The sequence below is a fragment of the Oryctolagus cuniculus genome, chromosome 1 (assembly GCF_051225735.1).
Source record: "Oryctolagus cuniculus isolate XC-2025 breed Fujian yellow rabbit chromosome 1, ASM5122573v1, whole genome shotgun sequence".
NCBI lineage: Eukaryota > Metazoa > Chordata > Mammalia > Lagomorpha > Leporidae > Oryctolagus > Oryctolagus cuniculus.
Genome location: NC_142867.1, coordinates 197,801,128 through 197,809,721, shown reverse-complemented (window position 1 = coordinate 197,809,721; position 8,594 = coordinate 197,801,128). Strand labels below are relative to the sequence as shown.

The window sequence follows — 8,594 nt, the reverse complement described above, 5'->3', positions numbered from 1 at the left end:
GTGTGTGTGCGCGCGCGTCTGTGAGACCCACGGCCGGGGCTGCGCGTGAAGCACGGGGGCCACAGCCGTCTGGAGGGCGCGCTCGAGAAAGGGCGAACGCGCGGTGGCCACGCGTGCCAGAGCGGGCGAGTGTGCCAGCGGCGGGGGGGAGAGCGCGTGCCTGTGCGGGGCGAGTGTGACTGGGGGGACTCAAGGCCTGCGCAGGGCAAGCGTGCCCCCGAGAGCGGGTCGCGCGTGCCAGGCTCGGGGGCGTGCCAAGGCGGGGGAGCGCGGGGGCCGGGGCGGGGAGGGGGTCGTGGCGCGCGGCCGCGGAGGCGCGGGGAGACAAGGCAAGAGGGGGAGGGGAGCGAGGGCGCGCGCGGCCGAGCGGGCGCCCGCGGTCACATGGGCGAGGGAAGGAGGGAGGGAGCGCGCGAGGGAGGGAGGAGGATGGGGGGGTTAAAGCCGCCGAGCGCCGAGGAGCCGGTGCAGAGCGGGCGGCGGCGGCGGCGGCAGCGGAGGCGGCGGCTCCAGCCGGCGCGGCGCGGCGCGGGGCTCGGCAGTGGGATCCGGCAGCGGTGCGAGCTCCGCGCTCCCTGCCTCGCTCCCTGCCAGGGGCGGTCGAAGGGCGCGGCGCGGAGCCCCGGTGGCCCGAGGGCGCGGTGAGTACCCCGCGGCGGAGCGCGCGCGGCCGGACCCTCGCTCGAACCCTGGCAGACCGACAAGACCCACGGCCCTCGTGCGCGCGGAGAGTGAAGGGACACGCGTGGGCCTGCGGCTGGGGGAGACAGGAAAGTTCACGAGAAACTTTGCCAGTAAACTCGGGGGCAGGGACGCAGGAGAAGCGACCCCCCCACGTCCGGGCGCGCTAGGGGTTGGGCGTGGTGGTGGTGGTGGTGCTAGTGGTGGTGGGGCCGGACAATCGGCTGGAGGGAGGTGGCCGGGCGGCTTGTCCTAGTGTCCCTGTTCTCCTCACCCCTCAGCCGCACAGCGCAGGGTCTGGGAAAATTCTTGGGCTTGGGGCGGGGAGGGGGGTGGGTGGGTCGCAGCAGCCCCCAGGCGCCCAAAGGTGGCTTCTTACTCGAGCAGAAATCTGGACTTCAAAGCGCTCCAGGGTGTGAACGGACGGTTGCGCGTCTGCCAGTGCATGTGTGTCCATGTGAATCTGCCTCTGTTGTGTGTGTGTGTGTCGGCGTGAGCCTGCCTGGGGTTTTCTCGTGGGTCCTCTTGGATGTATCTCTATGCAGTGGGTCTCCTCCAGTGTGTCTCTTTGTAAGTCCTGGTTTGTGTAAGTCCGCGAGTGGTGTATCCCCAAGTGTCTCTTTGTGAATGTGCCCGTGGGTGTCTCCCCTAGTGCGGCTCTGTGCGCGCCCAGCCGGCCTGGGTGTCCCTGTGCGGCTCGGAGTAGTGTGTCTCCCCGTGCGTGGGGGCTGGGCCGCGGGGGAGGTCACCAGACGGACAGTTCTCCTGCTCGGCTCCGCTCTGCTCTGCTCTCCTCTGCCGAGCCTCTCTCCTCCAGCGTCTTGCTCGCTTGCTCGCTCCCTCGGCCCCCTCCCCCCTCAGTAGCTTCAGGCGGGCAGGACTATTTCACGCCTTGTTGAAAATTCAGGATTTTCTTTCTCTTTCCGTCTAGCCCGTCTCTTTGAGAAGCGTCTGTGTGTGTCTGTGCGGCTGGCAGCTTGTCTGCAACACTGTGTGTGTGCATGCCACTGTAGGAGTGTGTCTGTAACACCAGTTGTTTTGCCTCTAATATTGATATACTTGTGGCTGTGTCACTTAGGTGACACTGAGGTGGCAAGCATCTGAAGTGCTAGGTGTGTCTGTGCATTTGTAATAGCTGTGTGTCCCGGGGGCCTGAAGTACTGGACGTATTCTTGTGTGTCTAACTCTGGGCATGATGATGTGCCATTGGGTGGTGGGGGTGGGGTTGGAACCACTGGCTATGTAGGACCAGCCAGGATTCGGGGAGTGGAGGATCTGTGTGTCCCGAACTGTGTCTTTCTGTGTGTCCACTGTCACAACCCACACAAATCCCCTCAGCTGGCTTCTGGGGCACCTGATCAGGCTTGGGTGGACGGAGCCGAGGTTCTCGCTGTGTGAGACCTGATGCTCCCCAGCGGAGCCCCCGAGCCCGTGCAAGAATGGAAGCTGAAAGTTCACTCTGCAGAGTTCCCGGGGCTCTGGAATTCATACTCAGATTCACACTGGGAAACTTGCACTCATTCCAGGGGTGTGGGGTTTCCACTCAAAAGGGCTCATATTCACTCTTACATTCCGGGGTTCAAATCCAGATATACACCCCAGCTCTGGGAGGACACACGCACATTTCTGTCCCGCTAGCTCGTGGATTTACACTGAGAGCTGGCGTCCATCCTCCGAATCTCAGTGTGGTCTGGCGCCCGTGCCTCGGTCACACTAAGACTGCAGTGACACAGACTCACGTTCTGGGTCCAGTCCTCAGCCACACTCAGACTGACAGGGAGACCTGGGGCTCCCACTGAACTCAAGGACTCACACAGGGGACTCACACTCACGCTCAGAGTTATGCGTCCATGCTGGGGCTCACTCAGATTCATTTTAGGATCGTGGGGTCCACACTTAGACTCCTGTGGGGACGCCTAGGGTCAGGTCACACTTAGCATCCCTTAAACTCTCGTGAACCGGAGTGCAGTTCACACACACTCAGCTTCCCATTTGGATCTCGGAACTCACACTCAGGCTTGCACGAGGGCTCTCAGATTCCCACTTTCATCCCGAGATCACTCCAAGTGTTCACACTCAGGCGTACATGGAGTACACAGTCAGGACCCCCATGAACACACTCCCTTTTGCTCACACCCAGAATGCCCCGGAGCCCAGGCTTGCACGGGAGCTCTGCTGCTTGCACGGACTTGTGGGGAATCCTGGTTCTCACACTTCAGTCCTGGAGCTCAGGTTCAGACCCACCGAGTCTTGCAGGCAGATGTTCCCAGGCACTTGGGGTCACACGCAGACTGATGTTAAATCTGGTTTATCACCGAAGCTAAACTTACATCCATCCTGGGGCTCGCACTCAGACCACACTCAGGACAACTGGGGTGAGGAACAGAGACCTGTCTTCTTCAAGGGTGGAGGGGGTGTGCATCACACATCTGGTCACACCCTCTCCTGGGTTGTGCAGGGATGCACAGGTCGGGGTCTGGGGGGAGGTAGGGATCCAGTGACCCAGTCAGCCTCCCTGTTTTGCCTTACGAGAGGAGGCTAGGCTCCTAGCAGGAGAGCTGAGCGGGTTGTTGGCGACATGAACCCTGGACAGCCCACCTGTGGCAGGGAGGGCCAGGTGTGGGGAAATACGACTCACGGCGCCCCAGGACGTCTCCCGCGCCCCATCCCAGGATGGGAAGGATACAAAGATTGACCTGATGAGGAAGTAGACCTCTGGCTGCCGTGGTCATTCCAGAATGTTGAATCTGGAATTCTGAGAGAGATGGAAGCCCCAAATCTGCAGTGAGAAGATAGCTGGCGGCAGAAGGCTGGACTGGAACCACCCTCTCTTCAGTACCTTCTCTGGACTGGAGAGGGCCAGGGGCTCTGTTATGTTCTAGCTCACAGGGTTTCCCAGAATGCCCCACGAGCCCTTATCCTGTTTTCAAGGTGCACCCAGAAAGGCAAAAGCCCTGGGGGACCTGGCTTGCAGCCAGCCCTGGGATTCCACCTGCCTGGGGGACAGAGGTGGACTTTACATGCCTTCCTGCCAGGGAGACCAGCGGGTGAGGCTGCATGAGGTACATTATCTCCCCACGGGAGCCTACACTGTAGGGTCCTGGCGCTGCAGCGCCCCCTACAGATGCCTGGGCTGTAACTGCTTCAGGCCCTGAAGGAGACACGGGCTCTGCAGCCCCCCTATGGGGGTAGGGAGCTTGGAAGCAAGGCGCCCTGCTCTCTGCCCCCCCATGGCGAGTTGAAGTGTAAATGAATCGGAAACATATGGAGTGGATTTTCTTTGAAATGCAGATGGGTTGGGGGGGACCATGTGTGCCTGGTTTGGGGGGGGGGGTCCTGGAGAGCAAGGAGGCTGAGAGGAGAGAGCTGACCCCTCCTCCAGACCCGCCGTGGGGTGTGGGAGTGGGGAAGACCTCAGCTGTGTAAACTCCTGTGGCCCTGGATGACCACACCCACACGGGCTCCCAGCTTCCTTTGGGGAGAGCCGAGGAGGTAAGTGGTCCCTGTGGGTGGGGAGTGCTGAGGTCATCGTCCTCCTTTACCTCTGCAGAGGGCAGAGAGAGACCCTGGAGCACAGAGCCGTACTGGGCTGGGGTTTACCAAGCCCTGAGCTGTAGGCAAGAGGCATGCAAGAAGCTAGAGAGAGACTAGGGAGAGTCTAGGGAAGCTAGAGAGAAGCTAGGGAGAGAGAGAGACCTTGCTGCTCCCAGAAGCTGGGGCCCGAGCTGCAGCAGGAGGTACTGAGGTGGTGACTTGCGGTCAGTGCCAGGGCCTGTATGGGGCTTGGGGATGGACCAGAGAGTCCTCAGTCCTGTGACAGGACAGATACTCCCAGGCCCCGGGGCCGTCACTATCCTCCAGCATGCTCTGCCTTTGCTGTCCCTGCACAACAGTCAGCAGTGTTGCAGAGGACTTTCCTCCAAGCCCTGTGGGACCCAGGGCCTGGGTCTGCCTCCCGCATCACTGTGCCCCTGCCTCTGGCACAGGGCCCATATGCAGCAAGAGGGGAGTACGGAGTGAACCGTATCTCTTTCTCAGCCATCACACCGGGTGCTCCCTGTGGGCATGCCCTTGTCCCTGGCTTCCTGCACAGTGCCTGGCAGAGTAGGTAGTCAGGAAATGCTGAGGAATGCACGCAGGAAGAGCAAACCCTCTGGGGTCTGTGGCTTGAGACCTGCCAGCCAGCCCCTGTTGTGCACCCCTCTTTGGCTCAAAGGGACCTTGAGTGGTAATGCAGGCTAGACTCTAGGAAGTACTTCCCTTCACTGAGGAAGGAGTATGGAGGATAAATGTCTTCTACCTTGGAACGGTCTAGATGAGAGGACCCTGGGGCAGGGCTGTCATCTTGATTCTCTGACAGGTCAGCGGTCACTGCCATCTCCCAACAACGGGCTTGTTCAGTAGGTAGCAAAGTCCTTTTCTCCCCACATAGTTGCAAGTGTGACCGTGCTGTCTCCAGACCTGGGTTTCCTGGACTCTAGCTGAGGGAATGAACTCTGTCTCTGAGCCTTCAGGTCTGGGCTCGGAGGCTCTGTAGCTGCTGTGGTTATTAATGTCTGGCTGAGAACCTGGGGTTCAGATCCTAAAAATACCCTGTCCTGCCCAGGAGCTGCGGGTGTGAGCAGTTGTAGCAGTGGCTACATCCTGGTGGATCAGAGACAGAGGGAGAGACTCACACACTCATTAAGAGCCAGAAAAGTCTTGGGAGAGTGTGTGAGTGTGGGGAAACTGAGGCAGTGTGGGTAGGAGAGGAGACAGAGCCTTTGGCTGCTAAATCCGGTAGCTCTGTCGACACTGCAGAGTTCCCTTCTTCAGTCTGGAGAGATGTCCGATATCAGACATAAAAGTCAAGCGGTCAATAGGAGCCATTTCAGCCCAGCCCCAGGATGCTCCAAATAAGTGTGTGGCAAAGGAGACAAAATCCTCTTGCCCACGTCCCCTTTTCTGAGCCACTGGCCCATCGCTGCCTCCTCACAGCCCTTCCTTGCGGCCAGAACCCCAGTGAGGATCTTCAGCCCCACCCCCCTTTTTGTAGGCCCCCACCCCACTTCTGACTCTCAGGTCTTTCCCCAGAGGAAGGGACCTGCACGGTGGTCCCAAAAAGAAGCCCAGAGTCAGAGGGCAGATGCCGTGTGACCTTGGCCCACCAGCTGACCTTTCTGGGCCCCTCCGTGAAATCGTGGGACGGTATGGGGGGGGGGGGGCTGGGCCCTGGCCCAGGCCTGGAGAAAAGGCGGTTTTGGCACCCATCCAGGCCCCTGACGTCAATGACTCTCCAAATAATGGAATCAATATTGGGGGTGGGGGGCAAGCGTGAACCAGGCCCCAGCGATTAGAAACAGATCAGCACAAACCCGCAGCTGATTCTGATAGAGCTGCCTTGAAGCTCCAGGGTGGGAGGCCTGGAAGGAGGTGGACCTGGGGGGTGGCCTCAGGAATGAAAAGGCGGAGCTATCAAGTGTCCAGCTTGAGGGTATAGAAGTGGGCAGGGCCTCAGGCTGCCGGGGTTGGAGTGATGAGGAGGGGGCCTGTGCCCTGGTCCCTTCCTCCTCTGAGCCTGCAGGGTTCCAAGGCCAGGCGACATTTATGCATGGAGATTTCTTTCAAGCCAGTGAATGATGAAGAGTGAGCAAGGGATCTTCATCTCCCTGCATCCAGACTTAGGTCCCTGGGCCACGACAGGAGTCACAGGTTATAGGCAGTTATGGGGAGAGAGCTCTGAGTGAGACCTAAGCGAGATGATCTTTGCTTGGAGCGCCAAGGGCATTAATCCAAACTGGAGAGACAGGTGTCCTTCCTCAGCCCGGGAGCTTGGCCTCCGCCATCAGCTCACATTCTCTCAACCTCCTAGAAGCCAGCAGGTGAGAGTGGAGGGGGCTAGCCTGGCGGCAGCTGACAAAAAACAGGAAGAAGCACGGGGTGGGGGGGAGCGGCTGTAATTACGGGGCATTTATTATTAATCAGATGAAATTGCTGGAAGCAGCTGGTGTAATGTGCGTAGTGATACAGACTCTGCACGCTTCCCCAACACGCATGCACACACACACACACACACACACACACGCCACACACAGCCCAAGCCTTGCTCGCTTTCACAGTTTTCTTGCCAAGGTCAGATGGGACTACATGTGTCTCTGTGTCTGTGCTTATCAGCATGGATCTGTTCTTTTAGCTCAGCTGGTTCCCCTCCTCTGCCTTTTTGGTCTCCTTTGCTGACTATCTCTAGCATTCTTTGGCTCGCTGTGTGTCTCCCCGTCTCTGACTCTCCCTCTGTCTCCCTCTCTTTGGGCCTGCCTCCATGTGTCTGTGTCTGTCACTGTGAGCCAGCTTGTTTCTAGCAGTTTGTTTCAGTTTCTGGATGACACCACCTGGGCGGCGGTGTCTCTGCATCTCCGGGCAGGACTGGGGGTGTGGAGTCCCTCTCTCATGCATATACATTTAGGCACCTACTCTGTAGTACGTTTGCCTGGTGCACTTGGGGCCTGTTTTGGGGAGGGCAGTTGGTTCCGAGGATCTCCTGGAGTCTTGCAGAAGGTGAGGCGTCTGTTGAGTGGGTGGCATCTGTAGAAGCAGCAGTGGTTTTCAAGATACCCCTGAGTTCGGCGCCAGCTCCCTTGCTAACTACAAACTGTGTAACCTTGGGCAAGCTGGCGTTCTCTCTGAGCCTCAGTTTCCTCCTCTGTAAAACCGATGACAACCGGATTACCTCCAAAGGTTGTTCGCATGATTCCATACCAATTGTAAGGTGAATGAGAGCTACTCAAGGACTCACTGTTGCTGTTACTACTGGTGGGAAAGGCACTGCGCAGGTGGATGAGAGTTAGGGTTCTGCAGAGGCAAATTGGTGTAGCAGAAGAGTTTTGGAGCTAGATACAGACTCAACTTTAGGCTCTGAACCTGATCGGCTCTGAGGTCTTCGGCAAGTTACTTAGCCTCCTTGAATCTTGGTTTTCTCAACTGTCAAATGGGAAGAATAATAGACCCTGCTTCGTGGAGAAGTCATGAGGATTAAATGAAATCATGCATATGAAGTGCCTAACACATTTTCTGGCACCTAACAGATGCTCAATAAATCATAGTGGTGATATAAGGGAGAGGATGTTATGATGGGGGATGTTTATGTCGTGCTTGTGACCCTGTCTCTGCCTGAGTGTGTGTGTGCAGAATGTGTGTGCTGTGGGGGCCTGCAAATTAGTGGTGTGAAGATTTGGAGTTGTCCGTGGGTGGTGTCAGGGCCCTGGCTTCTGGCCTCCCTTTGTTCCTGTGGTTCAACACTTGCAAAGTTAGCAAGGGACACTGGAGAGGTCTGTACCAGCCCCAGCTTTTCCTCTTGCAGACATCTCCCTGCTGCCTGCCTCGGGCTCCCCTTCTCACAGTGGGGTTGTGAGTATGAAACGAGCTCTGAGTTGGACTGAGGACCATGGCTCTTCTGTGACCCCTGACTTGTGCCCTTTGCCCTTCTAGAATCCAGCTTTGTCGCATCATCCCGCCCCCTTGGTTTTGGAAGTCCCAGGAAGAGTTTGGTCTGGAGGAGGAGGAGGAGGGCATTGATGCACTTGGTGCAGCCAGTGGTGAAGAGGTAGGTACGGGGAGCCCAGCAGGGCAGCGCAGCCCCAGGGCATCAGGAGCTACACTGGGGTGGCAGGGGTGGGGGGTGTGAGTGTGGGAGGACCTGAGAGCCCTTCCTTCTGTTAAAAAAAATTTCCTTTTTTTTTTTTTTGAAAGGAAAGAGAGAAAGACAAAGACAGAGATTTTCCACTCCCTGGTTCACTCCCCAAATGCCTGCCATAGCTAGGGCTGGGCCAGACCAAAGCCAGGAGCCAAGAATTTAATCTGGGTCCCCCATGTGGGTGGCAGGGATCCAAGTACTTGAGCCATCCACTGCTGTCTCCCCGGATGCGCATTAGCAGGAA

General features: G+C 58.1%; 1 protein-coding gene across 2 annotated transcripts in view; it reads left to right on the top strand.

Moving 5' to 3' along the window:
• The window catches only part of CNTFR (ciliary neurotrophic factor receptor), a 38,685-nt gene continuing 30,091 nt past the window's right edge, over positions 1 to 8,594 (top strand). The window contains exons 1-2 of one of the 2 annotated variants that reach the window (XM_070053561.2): positions 1 to 125; positions 8,146 to 8,260. The gene's annotated coding sequence lies outside the window, so the exon portion shown is untranslated. Of the gene's footprint in view, positions 126 to 444; positions 642 to 8,145; positions 8,261 to 8,594 lie in introns of those variants that run through there. The other variant, XM_051844557.3, reaches the window with a different exon arrangement.